We start from the raw sequence: 19,555 nt of genomic DNA, 5'->3' as shown, positions 1-19,555 counted from the left end.
AGTTTCAGAATATGAAAATAAAATTAATGAATTATTATTTATATATTGTCAATGTGGTATTTTATATTAAAATACTTTAAATAACAACATAGTCACAGCCAAAGTTTAATATTCATTCCAATTAAATATATAATCTTAAACTTTAAATATATAATCTTAAACTTTTATATATTTAATTATCATATTTAACTGTATTAATTATATTTTTATAGAACTAAGAGCATTCTTTAGTCGGCAAATATTATTTTCGGAAAAAGATGAAATTATATCTCAAATTTAATTTTCATTTTATTTATATTTTTACACATATACATATACATATACACACGTGCATACACACGCACACATTTTTTCCTTTGTAACTATTGTATATATCTTTCGCAGAATTATTAATAGAGAGACTTGCATCGTTATTGTTACAGTTAGTCGACTATCTCGAATGATAATCACGCACGAAATTGATAAGATAGTGAGACACGCGTGCCTTGGAGCGATATATTGAAGGGTGATTGTGCATCTGACATCTTATCATTGACGAATAATGCTCATTGAAACGTTCCTTAATCGATAAGCGTTTCTCGCAGTGTTTAGGCATCGTTGTATCGATTCGAAATGCCTTGCGGTCCTCGGCATTATAAGTTCGAAACAATTCACTGTGTGTGAATGGACTTTGCTCATGTGCGATACTGGAAATGCAGTTCGCGATTACAATGAATTGTTAATGAACGTCTTTTACAACAAGAGAGTATAATGTAATACGCAGCCACGGTATATAATACAGTACACAGTAATGCAATATAATGCATATCGGCAAGTATATAATGTAGAAAGTCAAACATTTCAGTGGAACACTTAATTATTTATGACTTTGAATGTAAGAGGAGCTGATATATTATTCTTATTTAAATCAATCACAAACAGAAGCTGAAAATTTAAAAGAAATAATTTTTTTAATTTTTATTAATAATCTTTTTAATAATCTTTTTCTTATTTTTAATAATAATTTTTATTAATTTTATTAAAAATAAAAAATAATAAATTTTATTATAATCCTTACATGTTTTCTATTTTTACATTTAATAGATAATAAATCTAGAAATATTATATAGACTGTTAGAATTTATTTTATATCTTTACGATTGATAAAGCAAATACGATAAGGAAATAGCTTAAATTATATATGATAAAAGAGAAAAATGTTTTCTTTAATAACATCAAAAATTTATAACAATCTTATAATACTCGCTGCTCTTATATTTGCTCTTATATTTGCTCTTATATTTGCTCTTATATTGCTATACATGAAATGATCTATCGCCGAACGCGATATTGTACGGCCAATGGAAAATGCGATTCCGGCATTAAATGCTGCGCGTTTAATCTTCACTCGTTCGAACCGAGAGAAACTGACACGGGAGAAGAACGTAATGAAACAGGTAGAAATAAAAAGGATGTTACCGTCAAGATCTGAAAATAATCCAGAAGTTGGGTAGGAATAGGAGGAAAAGCGAGAAGGGAGAAGGGAGAAGATACGGAGATTCTCCCTTTCGTGTAATTAAAATTTCCATTTCTCTCTTCCGTGCGGTCGGCTTTGTTTTCCTTCTATCTATTCGAGATCGCAGCATCAAAGGTATCTTGTGTGTGCCGCGGTAATAATAACGGAACCCTCAAAAAGCGTTTTCACCGTAACGAGTCATAGGATTTAAACCGTTCTCTCCGTTAATTGGCCTGTCGTTGCACTCAGCTGCATCCAACTCTCATAGTACTTCGAATAATGAAATGCGATTGCGCGGACGGCTGGTTCCCCTCGGATGCTGTCATTAGCTGTTTGACGTTTAAATCCCGAGGGATACTGAAATTAGATGAAAGGAACGTAATTTATTAATCATGACGCGCGCGATTACATCTGCTGTATTATTTATGTGTTTTGATAATTTCATCAAATAATGTGACATGATTGCAACTTTTTAACGTTGATTCTGTTTATTAATGTATTTGGAAAAATCTATATTTTGAACTGCATAAGCTTTCATTGTTTACTGAGTTTTTTTTTTATGTTGAGTATTTAACGATTGTGAATATTTATTCTGAACGATTAAATCATTCGGAAATCAAATGGCACGAGACTTTTACTGCATTAATTAAAAAGAAGCGCAATATTTCTTAAGAAATAGTTTTGAATAAATTACATTTAAAAAAAATTACATATCTATAATAATGAGCAGTAATAATTTTAATAATTTATTATAATTTTAATAATATATAATATTGATTAATATCCTCTCACATACGGAAGAGATCGCATAATTATTTTATAGAATTCATAAATAATATTTAAATTGATATTATAATTTAAAGATCAGTATTTTGAGAAATTTTTCTTTACACTTTGTAATATTTAAAAATTAAAAATTTATGCCAGAAATATTCGGCGAAAGTTTTTCGCCGAATATTCACTGTATTGCACAGATCTGAATCAAGTCATAATGGCGGTCGGAGCACATTGGCTATGTTATCTGGCGTACAGGGTAAAAGAGGACAAAGGGCCAAATTCACTAAGGATATACACGGGCAAATTCACTGGCAAGCCAATTAAGCTAGAAAATCTCTTTCTGCTCTTCTAGTTTATTCATGTCCACAAAATATAGATGATAGCAAATCTTCTTCTGCCATTATTTTACTTAATATTTTAAATATTCAGATTTTACGTATTATAAATTAATCATTAATAATTTGCCCAGTATTTATGGATTATTATTTAAATAATCTTTACAGCTTGATATAATTTATTTGACAAATAAAGTGATAAATTTAACAAGATAATATATTGATTCTATCATAAATTTCATGCTACTGGTTTTATATTTTTTATCTTTTTCTTTTTTTTTTTATCTGTTTGTCCAAACATTTATTTGTACATAAGCTGCTATCAGTATGCATCAACGAATTGAATCCGATAATCAGTCGCATTTATGAAATGAATAAACACACTCATGGTTGACAATTTTCCACCTAGCTACGTACTGTTTACCTCGATCGATCATCTGTCATATCTTTTAACCTGAGCTTAATTGATTAAAGATCAATATCTTTTACTAGTATCCTTTACTAATTTCGATGCCATATTAAAGTGTTCATTGATCTACTACTGCGATAACTGCTGTACAAAAAAAATAAAATGAATAAACAATGTACATTTTATAACAGACCAACAGAGAAATATAATGTAAAAAAATTATACGAGCTAAGAATTAAGGTTTTATTAATATAAATACAATAAAAAAATAAAAGTTAATTTAAATGAAGTAAAAATTAGTAATAAATTAATTGAATTATAATAATAATAATAATAATAATAATAATAATAATAATATATTATTATTATTATTATTTAATTTGACAAATATATATATATATATATATATATATATATATATATATGTTTTAAGTGCATTGTTATTATTAAAAGTGCAGTGAAAGTACAAAGTTGTTAAAATATTGGCAGAATAATATAATATTGGAAGGAATAATAATATCAAGAAAGTTGTAAAATAAAATTAACAAAATAAATGATAATAAGATTTACAAAATAAAAAGTAAAAATAAAAAGAAATTTCTAATTAATTAAGATCACAAGTTGAGCAATTATTTTACCACTAAGCTTACATGCCTAAACACACGTTCATTTAGGTAATATGTATCTCAAGCTACATTTTCTCGTAACACGGATATAGCGGCGTCGCACCGTGCAACGTCGATTATGCTAGCCTATTTCGCTCTCGGATTCTCTGTGGGGAGTAGAACTACGAGATGAAGGAGGCAGCTCATTATTATCAAGAGTATACGAGTTGGCGGGGACGGAAACGCGGAAGAGCGCCTTGTGAGATGTAGGGTGCGTGACGTCGCGGTAACTTTGCATTTGGGTCGTCTGATAGGTGTGCGTTTATGCGTCTCGTACGATTATTAACGAGGAAAAGCTGAGGAAGAGGAGCGCGAGCAAGCCCTTATCGTATATCATTAGACCTGAAATCGATTTGGGGTATTGGTGAAGAAGGTAGCCCTCCTGGCACTTCTGGCTGTTGCGATCGATGTTCTTTGTTACAATCATGGATGCTATTTGTTCTTACTGTTTGAAAAAGCTTTATAATTTTCGGCGAGGAAATTTTGAGTGCTTGTAAAGTAAACATTAGATTATTGATTATAGAATTAAGAGAATGTTGAGTATGGAGTTTTGAGTGTAGAATTAAGAATATTTTAATATGATAAGACAAATAAAACTTACTCTGAGAAGGATTAATAATAACGTACTCTGCGAATTTATTAAACTCATTTTAATCGACAGCCAATTTAATTTAATTTTTTTACCAAAAGATTTTTGAATTAAAATGTTCGTTTAAATGAAATTTTATTAACTTTATGTTGTAAGCTATTAATCAAAAACTTTTTCTTATTTAAGGCAAGTATTGATATAATTTTGTTATAATAGGTTATTTAAAAAAATATATATATTTTTATTAACACCATCAATTTGCTCTAATCTTTCATAATTTTCATTTTTCTAATAACTATCTGGAATTGTTCTATTTTCTTCGAAATTTGGATTTGACTAAGTCAATAAATATACGAGAGGAGTGCATAAATGGCAAAACTCCAGTACAAATAGTAAGAATTGCAAGAACATCAAAAAATGACATATCACCCTGTGGCGATAAAATAATCGCTTACAGAGCGATATTCAGTCGGCCAAGTCTGTTGATTCTCGAGTGTTCGATGAAGTTAGTAATAATACCGGTAGTGATAGTGATGGTGGTAGTAAGTGGTAGTGGACGAGCGTCGACTGCACTTTCCTCGAGATTAGAACAGGAGCGCATCCCTTAGGGCGATGTGGACCGCGAGGTGAATTGAGATGGAAGATTGATAAGAGATGGTTGAATGATGTACGAACGAGAAATGGGAAGGATCGATCGAATCGACATCGAGTTTATTTGATTGAAGGAAGTTTCCGATAGATTCTAAGAGCGTGAATGCGACAGAATGATGTCCCCTAGGAATAATATCAATGCCTCGGGCTTTACTAGATCTTAGCAGTTTTATCGTGAACAATACAAGAATATTACGCAATTTGTCGCTATTATATTTAATATTTAATAAATACACTTTTCCTATTTTTAAAATTTTTTATTAAATTTTTAAATTAAAATATTAGGGATTAATTTTTAAATTAATTTTAAATTTTTAAATTAACTTATTAGATTATTAAATTAAATTATTAGAGATTAATATGATCAGAATATTTTAACTCTATTATATTAAAAATACTTTTCGTACTTTTTAAATTTTAGCTGTGATTTATTGGAGATTATAAAATTTAGTTAAATACATAATAAATCTTATATTACATATATGTGTAAAATTAAATTTTTTTTTTTACGTAATTTTTGCCAACAGATTTTATCGATATAATAATGGTGTAATTAAACACTATCCGATTGAAAATTACGATTCTTTTGATTTTCAAGGATGAGTGCGATAAGCGAAGAAGTGCTCGTTCTCCGTAAATTTCAATCTCTCTATGATCCGCTGTGTAATCGGTTTCTCCTCGCTTCAGCTTTCTAACAAAGCGATTTCTTCGATGTTAGTTATATTTACTAACTTCCGTTGCACTCGGCATCAGAAGCGGGCAGAAAACGGAAATTCTTCCGCAGCATTGCTTTCCCTTTACGTGCGCTGGCCAACATTATAGTTTCGCTACACAAGTCTGCTATTTTGCGGCGCGCAGACGATGGCCTTTCGATAACCGCAACGGCGAAAGCAAGATTAAGCTATAGCAAAAATAAGATAAGAACAAACGAAAGAAGAGATAGAAAAGAAGAGATGGAACAAAGTTATTACATATTATATAATAATTTCAAAATCATAATTATTATCATATTACATAATTATTTCAAAAAATATTTAAAAAATAGATTGTAAAACTTTGGAAAATACATACCTAAAATATATAATCTTATATTTTATAATACAAAATTTCTCTTTTAAGATATTTTCCAATTTCTGAAGTTAAGAAGGAAAATTAACTGTTCTTTTTGAGAAATAAATCTTCCTACATGTATGTATATTTAGAAAATAATTTTTCTCAGCAAATCAATATATTCTCTCGAAAATTTGCGATAATCGGCGAGCTCTGTTAAGCATCGTTGAAAGTGTTCCCTCGCAAACTCACTTTTTGTAAAAAACTGAAAGTAGAGCGCTGCTTTGGACTTAAGGCGAAAAGTTATGTACCGTCAACCTTCATCCAGAAACAGCAAAAAGCAACCGAGCATACAGTACCGTTTCGTTCTTTAACTCGCATCAACTTATTTCCAACCCGTACTTTGCGAAACTTTTGATATATTTATTGACATTCTTCTCGTTCTTATTGCATTATCAGATCAGAAAAGTATAAATAAATTTGCTGCTATTTCGAAATTAGATTTTTTCCCGTGTATATTTACACATTATTTACCAATATTTGTTTTTAGATATTCGTTTTAGATTGTTGTTATTCGAGTATTTCAATTATTGTTTAATTTGAGCACTCTTTTATTAGTACTCGCAAATTTTATAATTAAACTATCGGCATCGCTCTTTTTGGAGCAGCGACGTGGACGATAGATACGTACAAGAAATTGGACTTATTCTCCACTCGAGAAGTTCGAGATGGGAATTCACGATAAGACGAAGACTCGAGACTTTCGAGATTTCGAGTGACCACATTTCTCGCCTTTCAATGGCTTTGCAAACTTTAATACGCCGACAAAAGTTCTGTAAATCTACTATTTCGATTGTATAAGATTTTTTACAGTTTTAAAATTTGTCGGAGTCTCTTCGATTATTACCTTTGAATTTTCAATGCGTAATGTTGAACTCAAAATGATTAACATTTTTATTGTGTGTTTAATAATTATCGAAAGTTTAAACTTCAGATTAAATTCAAGAATTAAATAGTACATATTTATATGATATAATTATCATAAATATATTATTTATTATTATCGCGTTTATATACATATCTCTCAATACATACTGTATCATATTGTGGCTGCACAAATAACATAAGAATTAAACTTTTAATAAGATATTTATTATGTTGCTTTTTGTTAGTAAATATTTATTACTAAGTAAATTAAAAATAAGTAAATATATATTAAAAATAAGTAAATATATATACTCAGTCAGTAGAATGAGTTTTCGGTCGGTGATTCTTATTTAACACATATATGTGAACTGTTGATCGAGTTTCCCATCTATCGTCTCAGATTTTTCCGCTGCAGCCACTTTTGTAATTCTTTCCTATTTTCCTGTCTCTTCGTTCGTATCTATCTCTCATCTCCAAACCGCCAGTCCTTTGCCATTGTCCGCCATTGTTGGCGGTATGTGTGCATGGCGGAAAGCGAATTCCTTCTATTGTATGAACACGGAAAGTAATTCGAACACGAAAAGGGCCTCTTGCTTCATCCAATCGTTCTTCCAGATTGAGGAAATCGAAAAGTTGATGCAACCGCGATCCAATTTCTGTTGAGATACTAGTAATTTTAACTGGTAACTTTATTTTTGAACCATTGACTGTTGAGAAATGTCGTGAGTCACTTAATTAACACTTAATTAACACAATTTAACAGTATAAAGGTAGAAAAAGGACGAACTAATTTAATTTAATAATTTTTTCTTATTAATTTATTTTATAATTAAATATGTATATAATAGTTTATAACTAAATATGCATATAATTAAAAAATGTATTTTATGCAAAAATTACGTGATATTAAATAAAAATTATTTGATTTAATTAGTTATTTTTGGTATAGCATTTTGATTTTAATTCGATGCTTATTTTATAGCGCAAATATTAATACTACTGTTTTTATATTTATTATTTTCATCTTGATGATATGGCAATGTAAGGTATGTGTGGATCCAATATAATACGAAGTATATATGAATGCAAGTTTCAAAAATCATAATTTTCTTTTTAATGTATGATTCATTTTGATGCTCAGACAGCACAAACAGAACAATGTTATACATAACTGTATTTTTTCATCAAATATCTTTTAATGATATATATACATTTCTCTTCACATAAGACATTTAACGTTCGAAAGAGTATTGTTATATAGAATCGAAGTTGCTATGGCAAAAGCGGCCACAAAATTAATTACCATATTAATTAACATTTTGCCTTCACAAAGTGTTAAAGCGCTCTTTGTAGCAGCATTGATCGCATCACGTGCGTACCGCAGAATTTTTAATTTCACCTGTGAAATACTCTAACTATTGATAAGAACGAGTATGCGAGGAACATAAAGCACACGACATCAAAGGGTCACGAGACAAATTTTGCTTTGGATTAGTAAATAACCGTATAAATTTATCATATCTTCAGCAATACTCCCAAAAATTAAATAAAAATGGGATATACGAGAAAAATCTACGAAAGAATCTACGAAAGAATCTACTATATTCTTATGCTTACATATGATTATATATATATATATTTTTTTTTTACAAATATACAATATACTTAATTAATTCAGTTTATCTCTCTTTCATTTTTATCAAGAAACAATAAACTTTGATAAACTAAAAAAATATTACTTTTGTAATTTTAAATTAATAATAAATGCAACACAAATATTGAGATTTGTTCACCAGAAAATGAGCTTTTTCAAAAATGAGACGTAATTTCTTCAGCCACCTGCTCCTCCAGTTGTCATACTCATGAATGTTCGATACGGATGGAATCTATTCTGAAATATCTTCGTATCACAGTACGGATAAACGAATAGCAATCGTCGAAAGAATATTCCAGGGACTCTTTATATAAATTCTCGCGTAAATTCCCGACAAACGAGGCTAATATGCGCCGTTATTGGGATGTATGCAGTTATCTATATTGCGCTTTCGACATCAATGCGACACCGAAAATGTTCGGGAAATTGCACGATTCTCTGCGACTTGTATTTTCTTCGATAATTCTGGAAATTTACTATTATTTTTATCCTTTTCTGGAAAAAAAGAGGAAAAAGAACCCAAGAAATTATGCTAGATATTTCGAAACAAGGAATCTTATTCACATGAAAATATCTACGGAAATGCATAGCAAGTATCACATTTATTCGAATATCATGTAATAAATTAGATAGAAATTTACATTGTTGTCAAGCATCTAATTTTATAGATTGAATGTAGAAAGCACTAATTGAGAATTTCTTCCTTTCAATGCAACAAGCGGACAATGTTTTGTATCGGAAATCATCGTGCAGCAACCAGAAAATTAACGGAACAGCAGCAATAGACATTTAGATAATGGCGCTTTGTGTTTCGATTCTCGAGATCGATCATGGTAATCCGATTAAAAGCAGAGTCTCCTGTTTGAATGAGAGATCGCATTTGATTCGATCAATTGATTAAATCACATCGATACAATCCGGGTTGCAAATCTGAGTTTCATAGTTTAAGCATATACATGTACATCCCAGTTATACATCCTCGTTTAATACAATTAAACTGTTTAAAATTACTCTTAAAATTATAGTATTATTTTAGAAAAAGAAGGGAGAGAGAAATAATATTCATTTTCAATTAAAAATTATATTATATTAGAAAATATATTTGAAGGATTATATATATTAAATAAGATTGTATGTAATGCAAATAGCAAGAAAGTAAGAGGAAGAGTGCATACATAAAACAAAAAATATAATGTATAACAGAATAATAAATCTAATAATAAGTCTAATAAAAATTAGCAAATGTTTTTTTTAAATAATAAATAAAATTAAAGATAATTATTTTCTAATTATAAAAATATTTTATATTATTTTCTAATATAAACTCAACAGCTATCAAAATTATCATTTTACAATGAAATGGCGTTTATTTTTCATTTTCCATGGATTACAAACAATATATTATCGAAACAGACCGAGGGTACAACATGTGTCTTTTTCATTTTGTCATCGCTTGTCACCAAGCAAGCAGCTTAACCCATAGGATTAAGGGATGAAAAGACAGGTATGAGGGTAGGATCAAATGTTTTTTGGATAAGCTGTGTCGAAATTTCGCCATGGTTTCTATATAAGAAAACACATAAGATGAAAAAAATGTTTGAAAATAGGAAAAGAAATATTTGAAATGTGCAACCAAATGCATAGAAAGTTACTTTCGACGTAATTTTTCGAACTACTTTATTGTGTTCGGATAAATAATCAAATGTATAATGTTTCATTCTAATTAGGTTCAATGAAAATTGTAAACAATGAAGCTTCACAGAAAATTTTCATTATTAAATTAATTTCGCTTGCTTTTAAGATATAAATTGTATATGTATATAGATTGTATGTGTATAATTGTACGTACGTGTTTCATATTATATATTCATATTAGTAGAATTTTTATTTTATTGCATTTTAAAGCTGAATAAATAATAAATAATAATTTAATAGTTTAATAATAAATAACAATCATTGATATTAAAAGCAATAAATCAAATCTGTGCATATTTTATTTTGTAGCATATTTATGAATTATAAAATTACACACTGTTATTTAATTTTTAAAATATTAGATTTATACGAGAGAGTTCAAATTTGCTTCAATTTTGATTTAAATGGAGTTGTATTCCTGATTTTGAATTAGTGAACTATCATTTGAGGAGAATCTAAAAAAATTCTGCATATTTGTAATATATAAAAAGAATTATATCAAATCACATACAAATTTACCACCGATTAATATTAATATAATTAATATTTAATATATTGAAGTTTATGTATTCATTTTCATTGACCTTGTTAATTTTGTGTGAAGAAGATTTTTTAATTTGGAATCTCGCATGTAAAAGATACTAAAGAATTACATAAACAATAAGTGTATAATTACACAATAAATAATAGAAATGTATGACGTATATTGTAATTTTACATTTATTGTTCATTTAATTTTTGCGTACTTTGTTATAGTATGGGCATAATACATGTGTGTAAAATCCGTGAATTGAAATCAAATCGTTATCTGCTTCAGAAAGGAGAGCCCGCAGAATTGCCGTGGCTTGTATTCCCATCGAGTTAAATCACGTTCTAGAATCCGTTGGTTCCTCGACATTAATCCAGCGGTGAACTGAAAACGTTATAACCGGTCGACGTTCGGAAGTGTTTCAATTTCAGGAATTAATTCCACCAACGTACGTTTATTCTTGTATGTTGTACTATAGTTGTTAGGGACGCGAGATGTATATCGATTCATCGAGATGTACGATAACTTTTTGATGGTATGATGGCGTGAAAGATAATAATATCGGATTTATTCATTCTTTGATATCTATCTCTGAAAATGAAAACTAATGTTTAATATTTTATTGGTCTATTATGTTTTATCTTTATTGTCTTTTAATAAGTATAAAAAAAGACACAACACACAAAGGAAATATCCAATAATCCAAAATTTTGCATAAAAGAAAGACTTATATATTTATATTTTCTTGTTAATGAAAAGTTATTTCTAAAATCTTATTGAAAGCACAAGTAATTATAATTTTATGAGAATTTTTTTAACATTTTTTGTGGATGTACACTAGCATAAATACAGAACACAAAAGTTTATTTAAAGATATTCCAATATAGGCGTTATGCGTGGTCCGAAGCGAGATATTTTTAAAGGAATTACGAAGATATGAAAATTGCACGAAGATATGACGCTTCTCTGCCTCCTCCTCGTTGATTTAAATTATTTCTGTGACGACAAAACGCAGGGTTGACGTGATTGTCAATATTACATCGATTTCTTTGCCGCGAGAATGCGGCAACGAGGCGGAATGAAATGCAATAAAATTGAAAAATTCACAATGATATCCGCTCTTCAATAGCGGGACAAATTGCTTCATGAAAAAGAAGACGCTGGGTGCGAATACGGATATCAGCATCGTTAAGCTCGGGGCGAGAGATGCATTTGAATAAATGCAAGATGACGTTAAAGCTGGATGTCGCCAGGATCGGAAAATATCTCGGAAGGATTTGCGATCCTACGCGAGTAAAGGGAGAGATACAAGCGCCTTTTACAATATAAATGCGTGGTCCACGAGAAGCTATCCAGCTGACAATGAGAAACACGAGAACTTTGAATCGATTTTCCACCGAATACATGCATGCACGTATATATAAGGTGTTCTAGAAGTATCCCGATTCTTTTTGTCAAGAGAAAAATGATAATTAAAAAATTGAAGCAATACAGAATTGAGATATATTAATTCCTTGTAGGAAAAGTTGAAAATTTTTATGCAGATTTTTTTTAAGATATAGAAAATTTTTTATTAAGATAGAAAACTTATGATAACAAACATACTAAGTTCCTTAGTGTTTTTATTTCGTCGAAGAAATTAATAAATATAATTTTTCTTCAAATTATGTTTTTATTACATACTATTTTTATCCATTTTTCTTTATAATTGTTGCGAACAATTGTGTCAAGACTTTTATAATCATAGATATACAGCAAACGCATAAGCTGAAAGAACTTTTGTTTCAATAGAAATCCTATATCTAATTTAATTTAATTATTTAAACACTTGAAAATTTTACAGTTGTAACTAGTGACACGATCCTATCTAAATTTCTGAGACAAAAAGGGTTTAGCTTTTAGAGTACCTTATATAAACTCATGTATACACGTATACATACTTGCATGAAATCGAAGTTTCAGAGGCAGATGAGGGGAAGGGAAAAAACGGCATGAGAAAGGAAAGGAAGAGAAAAGAGATACCCCCCGTACATTGCTATAGTTATTGAGTTTCGAAAATCTATTTAGCGTTGACCGTTTTTAGCAGATCTAGCTTTGAAAATTCTTCCCGATATATCGGTATTTCGTCTGACAGTTGAGCTCTCGTTATAGCAACAGCAATTTCACATTCTATGTAAATGTAACAATCGCGTAGGTCGATATGTTTGCGTGGAATAATATACCCTTTTATAAGTTGCGAGACATAAACAATTTTATGTTACAATATTTATCTTCCAATGGTGGTTGATGTTTTACCGCGATGAGAGCGTGGATAAATCAAGAATTATACCATTTTGTCTTTAGTGAAGTTTGTTTTGTCGATATTCGCCTCGTTGAAACGACGCTCTCATGAATATCACCATTTCTCAAAATTGAGTATTACAGAAATATAAACATTTCTTTCTCTCTTATAATTCGGATCTAAAATTATCCTAAAAATTTTATTTTTAAAATAAACTAAACTTTTTTTTCTAATTAATTTGTACATTGAAAATGAACGTGTTAAAAGAATAAAGTTTTATAAATTTTATTCATTCTTGAGATTATATTTTAGAGAAATTTATATGTTTGTTCGAAAGTTATATATTTGTAAATATTTATATATATTTATAAAGTATAAATTTGTGTAAATACTTAACCAAACACACGGATATTATATTGCAACATGCCATTATGTATTTAAGAGAAAGTTTTGATTATTCTCGTATTTGAATCTTATTATTGGAAACATTATTTCTTAACATTAATGGCTACAATTTTCATGAATTTTACTTTGATATAATACTGATACTATTATGCATGAAGGAAATGTATGAGCAAAAAATATTTTTAAAATCAACAGACAAAACTATCAAGTTTAATACAAATGACGGTACAATTTAATATATTTGTACCGATTAATATATAACTTACACAAGTCTCTCTCTTTAAATATACATATATTTCAAACTGGAAAAATATACACATGACAAATTTTAGTAATAAAAACTAAAGATATACTTTATAAAATATATATTATCAAATTTAGGATTAATAATTAAGCTTTCTAGAAATGACACTGTAGTTAAGAAAAATTAAAATCTTTTTTTTTTTATTTAAATCAGACTTATTTCTTTATACATTGTAGACAACAAGGGTTTTCATTCTCGTTCAATCCCCGATAGTTCCAATGCACAATTAGCTTTTGGAAGATCGGCGAACCGGTGTTTTGCCCTCCGATACTAGAGCGTAATCGTCCGTGGCTTGCAAAGCTCGAAAGTACCGTCTGTTACAGTCGTTTAACGTGGAATTAGACCGCTCTGTTGATCTTTCGAGACAAGCTACGTGGCATGGATAGAGCCAGTTTAGCCATTCGGGGTCGCGTACGAAACGAGGGTTGCCGGCGGGTACCACGGGGTAGGACGGGACTCGGAGATTGGTTCGCGTCAGTTCGTGGCTCACCGGCGAGGCACGGGTCGCATCTGTCTTCTCCCAGCCCTATCGTGGCTCGCAGGGTGAGGGACGACCAGCTTCGCCGAGACCGTTCGAGTCGGCGTGATAGATACGCGAACCTGGTGCGCGAGCAACCCTTCGCATATCAACTATAGCGCGCGCTTTTGCCTCCGCTTTCCTACCCAGACACCCTCATCCGAAAGATGGCTCGAACTAAAGTCAGCACGAACGTTACGATGGAAGATAGTGCGTATGGCACATAAATCTCATTTACAGGCAATTTCTTCACTTGTTTTAATTGTCCGAGATTTAGTTATCTCCTTCTGGAGATAACGGTTATCTAGCGTACGAATAGCGTTAAAAGATGCTGAGAACAAATATTAAATAATGATGATTTTTTTACGAATTTTTTTTAGTTCTTTTTATATATTTTTTAAATTATTGCTTTTATGAAGAATTTTCTTTTTTATGTATAATTATATTCTCAACATGTATATTTGTCATTAATGCTGTTTAATGAATGATATGTGATACTGATATACCCAGTGTTATATATACATACCAATAATAAATCTAAACATCGCCTAAAATAATGCAAACAATAAAAAAACAATGTTTATTAACCTCTAGTTAATATACAAATATTGCAATATATATATACACACATATATATAATATAATTAATACGCGCATACGCAATTAATATAATATACGATTTTATTATATATTTCATTATAAATTTGATATTTTTTAAAATTTGATATTTCAAACTATAGAAAGAGGCGTTTTAAAATTAATACATGTTTTTTTATGAAAATAAAATAAAATAAAGTTGAGTATTTTTCGGCGATGTTAATTATCATTTTATTCAAAATGTCTATAAATATCATTTACGGATAATTTATAGATAAGTTTTATGCTGATTAACATATAAGCTCAAGTTTCTAAATTTTATTACATGTATTATATTTTTTAGAAATGTCAATTTCCAAAACATTTTTAAAGAAATAATTTTAATATGAAAGAATTAATATTAAAATGTTTTTGAATGAATAATTAAAAATACATTTAATTTTTTTAAATGTTTAAAATAGAACACGTTTTGTCTCGACATTTAATAAATTGTTAATTTGATCTCTTGCAGATTAACTTCGTACAATATTAAAGAATTCATCTCGAAATTGTGTAGTATTAATAAAAGAATAATTAATAAATTTCCTTGATAAATATGTATAAGATAAAGTCAAGATTTATTAATCATTTTTTTTTAATTCAACGATTCTTAAAAGTGTATTCCTTGTTTATTGTGACACAAAGCAGAGACAAAACAGAATAACTCCCCTAATATCACTTATTGTTAGAGTAACGTTTACCGGAAATGCTCGACGAAGATGCGAAAATTGTTGGCAACAGTCCCGATTTCGTCCAGGTCGCATGGATCGATACGATTTTTTTACGACAGGTAAACCAAAAATTTACGGGCACGTGTGTCGCCTCATCTGCTTCATCACGATAACGTCTAGCCGCGTCGTGAAAATAGCGGAGAGATGTGCGGTCCGCGTGACATGAAATACGCGACGCGGAAACGTATGGAAAATTGCAAAAAGCGACAATACGTCGAAGGGACGAAATATATGAAATGAAGTGCGCAGAAAGAAGGAGATAAACGGTGGAGAAAGGCGTAAAGAGCGGAAGAGTGGATGGAATGGTGGTGCGAAAAGCGGAAATGTAAGGGAAATTATGCTACGAATAAATAACTCAATTATAACCGCGTTTAGCTCCAGGGCTGCATCGTACGCGCGTAATATGTAGTTTCCGAGAACTTTCGTTGAGTTTGAATGAGAATTAAAGTCTCGATTTTAGTGATTTAGAAGTTCGATAAAAGTATATTTATTTTTTCATGTTGAACACTGCTTGCACATTTATTTGAATTATTAAAATTGTTGAATATTTGTCCCAAGTTTTCTTCAAGATGTATAAGATGTTATTATAAATATAAGTACTAGTATTATACACACATAGGTAACGTATCTCATTTAGCATAATTTCAGTCATACATTATATAATTTGTGTTTTTACTATAATTTTTGAAATAATTTGAGAAGTTAAATATTTGAATATAAAATATAAATAAATTGTATATATTAATAGAAATAAAAAATTAACTTTTAAAATTATTTTTAAATTTATATTTTCTAATTATGAGATTATTTGGTTTTAAGTTGTTAAGGTGTTAATTTAATAAATAAAATTTATAATAAAATATTAATGGTAGAATCGAGAGAAGCATCATAAAAAAAGCATATACACATAATATATTTCGAGATGTATATACACGTATGTGTACTGGCATGCATGAAGATTGCACAGGTAATCGAAAGTGTCACTGTACGTCGACTGCGACGAGAAATATGAAAAATGAAGTGTCCGGAAAAGAAAACCAACGGTGAATGATTGCACATAACATAGCCTGTAAGTTTACAGAAGCAGCTTAGCCGGGAAGAAAATTACATCGATCGTACCGCGTATCTAGGTTCACTATATCGTAAAATTTATTTTTGCACGACTCAATGTGTAAACTCGACGTAGTAGAACTGCCATTTTGAGATAAGAATTAAGCATATGCAATAATATTAACAGCATACAATATATTTCACTTTTTATTAATATTAAATATTTATAATTCTCAATTTTTATTTTGACAATTTTTACTTTGAAAGACAAATTATTAAGAAAGTGAATATATAACACAATTTAAACAGATAAAAACTTTTTTTTATTTTATATAATATACAAAATAAAAGACTTAGAGGAGAAATACAGGGTGTTGAAAAAAAAGGGTCACATATTTTGATAGCAGGTAGTATTGATCAAAACAAGAAGAAAAGGTCTAATTAACATGGGTCCTAAGACTAATATCTTCAAAGATACAAGCTATTTTGTTATTTGAGCTCTTTGTCATTTTCTTATTAGTCGTGTCATCTTTAGAAAAATGACAAAGAGCTCAAATAACAAAATAGCTTGTATTTTTGAAGATATTAGTCTTAGGACCCATGTTAATTAGACCTTTTCTTCTTGTTTTGATCAATACTACCTGCTATCAAAATATGTGACCCTTTTTTTTCAACACCCTGTATACATATATTCCTTCTCTTGTTATGAGAATTAGTCATAATGTAGGAAGCTTTAGTCTTAGATTCTTCGACGTGACAAAGTTTTCTCAAAGCCACGATAGGAGAGCATATACGTTACACCCGGAGTGAGAAAAAGGAAAAGATCACAAAAAGCTTCAAAATCACTCGTGTATTCCTCGAGAGAGCTAGCCTCTCTCGATGACTTTGAATCAAAGTAGCTCCTACCTCGAGACAATAAGTCTCCCGTGGAGGAACTGAAGAGGCTGGAGTCGGGCGTGAGTTGAAGAGGTCATACTGCGACGAAGATACGGAGGGCCTCTTCAAATGTCGTACACTACGCTGGTGCATGAGTGCTTGGATACGTGCATTGTTCGTAGTACGAGGGGCAGTTCTTTGGCGACATTGATTAGACACGAGCGTATTATGTTATTGCGAATGGTAAATTTTAATGATAATTTTTATTTCAAAGTTATTATTTAAAGTCTTATAACGATATCTCATGTATAATTTATGCATTATACATTACACAAGAGAAAGGTAGAAAGATATACAAGCAAGTTGTGAAGCATATAATAAATTATGTGTAATAAAGTTAGGTTGAATTAATAATAAAGTAAAAACTGGGAATTTCTTTGTAGTATGAATAGTATGTGATGATAAAATAGCCTTATACCAAGAGATTCCTGCATCATAGATTGAAGAGAAGATTGTAATATCTTGCGGTTAATAAGAGTTATGCATAAAACCCTTTAATCGATCAAATTGTATAGTATAGACGAGACAAATTAATATAATTTTCTTATCAATTATGTATAGGAATTATACAAAGTGGTAGAAACATAATTATCGCAATAAAATTTTTTCCAGCAATTGAGTAAATAAATTAATTTCATATTTTCACGTAAGATTAATATTAATAATATTTGAGACAAAGATAAAATAAGATGTTTCAAACAGCTGTACTAAAATATTAACAGATTGATTAGATAAATTAATTGAAACATTATAGTGTTTGATTAGTCCCGATAAGTAATTGGAGTTTCTCTTGCTTTGAAAATTCGACTCGCTTTTCTTTTCATCGTAAAATGAAACCCGACTAAATCTGGTATTGCTATAGAAGCATACATAGTCTCGACGGTCAATCTCACACCGGGAGGCAAAATAGCATTGCGATTGAATGGCATCACGATTGAACGGTCCATAATTTGACAGGCGAAATGTGCGGCTGTAACATGGACTGGACCATTTTATCGATCTACTTGTATGAAGCAGCATTCTCGGTAAAAATATGCTGCATGTAATATTGTAAACATGAAATTTATCTGTTCTCTTATCTGCTAATTAATTATATATTGTATAAGCAAATTTTCACATATTGATTTTAATTTTAAAGATATTGTATATTTTGTGCGCAGGATTTTTAATATAAATAAATATTTTTTAATTTTTAATTACTTCTATTTTGCATGAAAGACAAGAATTATTGTCATAGATATATAAATTTTATTTATATTTTTTTATATTAACAATATATTATAAATATTGAATTAATGACTTTGAAACATTGAAATAAATGCAAGAAAAAAGCAAGAGCAAACGAATTATTAAATTTCTCGATTATTAAAACATCTATCTTTCGAATTTTATGATAGAAATATTTGTGGATTTTCACGATCATACGGAGCATTTTGAATAGAACGCGTTTTGTTTGGCATCAATAAATTGATACTCGCATCAATTTTATACAAGTATCCTAGAAAGCGTGAAGGATCGAACGCCATCGTAAAGCTTGTTCGAGGAAGGTTTACTAAGGAATATCGATAATCCAACCTTCTTCGTTTATCACGTTGCACTTGACGGGTTTACTGATGTTTATCGATCAAAATGTTGAAAGTGCTCACTAACAATATCACACATCATGTTTTTATCAGTCAATCATTTATAATATTACTAATATCTATTTTAACCGTAGTTTAACATTAAATTATATAACAGATCTCAAGAATTTAAAAAAAGCGGAAGCTTTTCTCGTAAAATAAAATAACAATTAATCTCTTTTAAAGCAGATCAAAAAAATGCAAATAAACTTCATCCTCTTTGTGGGAAAAACGGCGACACCTGAAGAGTCGCTCGAAATTACCACGGCGAATAAATTTCATAGAAAATTTGCGCGA

The 19,555-nt window shown here is 29.8% G+C and overlaps 1 protein-coding gene across 9 annotated transcripts in view; it reads left to right on the top strand.

Annotated features, from left to right (window-relative positions):
* The window catches only part of LOC145968047 (glycine receptor subunit alpha-2-like), a 294,643-nt gene that overhangs the window by 49,573 nt on the left and 225,515 nt on the right, over positions 1-19,555 (top strand). Inside the window, exon 1 of one of the 9 annotated variants that reach the window (XM_083093259.1) lies at positions 4,796-4,896. The exons of the other annotated variants lie outside the window; for them this stretch is intronic. The gene's annotated coding sequence lies outside the window, so the exon portion shown is untranslated. Of the gene's footprint in view, positions 1-4,795; positions 4,897-19,555 lie in introns of those variants that run through there. 9 annotated transcript variants of the gene reach the window in all.

Source organism: Camponotus vicinus, unplaced genomic scaffold (genome assembly GCF_025532165.1).
Source record: "Camponotus vicinus isolate PSW18456_S1 unplaced genomic scaffold, iyCamVici1.0 SCAF_3, whole genome shotgun sequence".
Classification (NCBI taxonomy): domain Eukaryota; kingdom Metazoa; phylum Arthropoda; class Insecta; order Hymenoptera; family Formicidae; genus Camponotus; species Camponotus vicinus.
The sequence above is the reverse complement of the archived record's forward strand: the minus strand, read 5'-3'. Positions and strand labels throughout refer to the sequence as shown.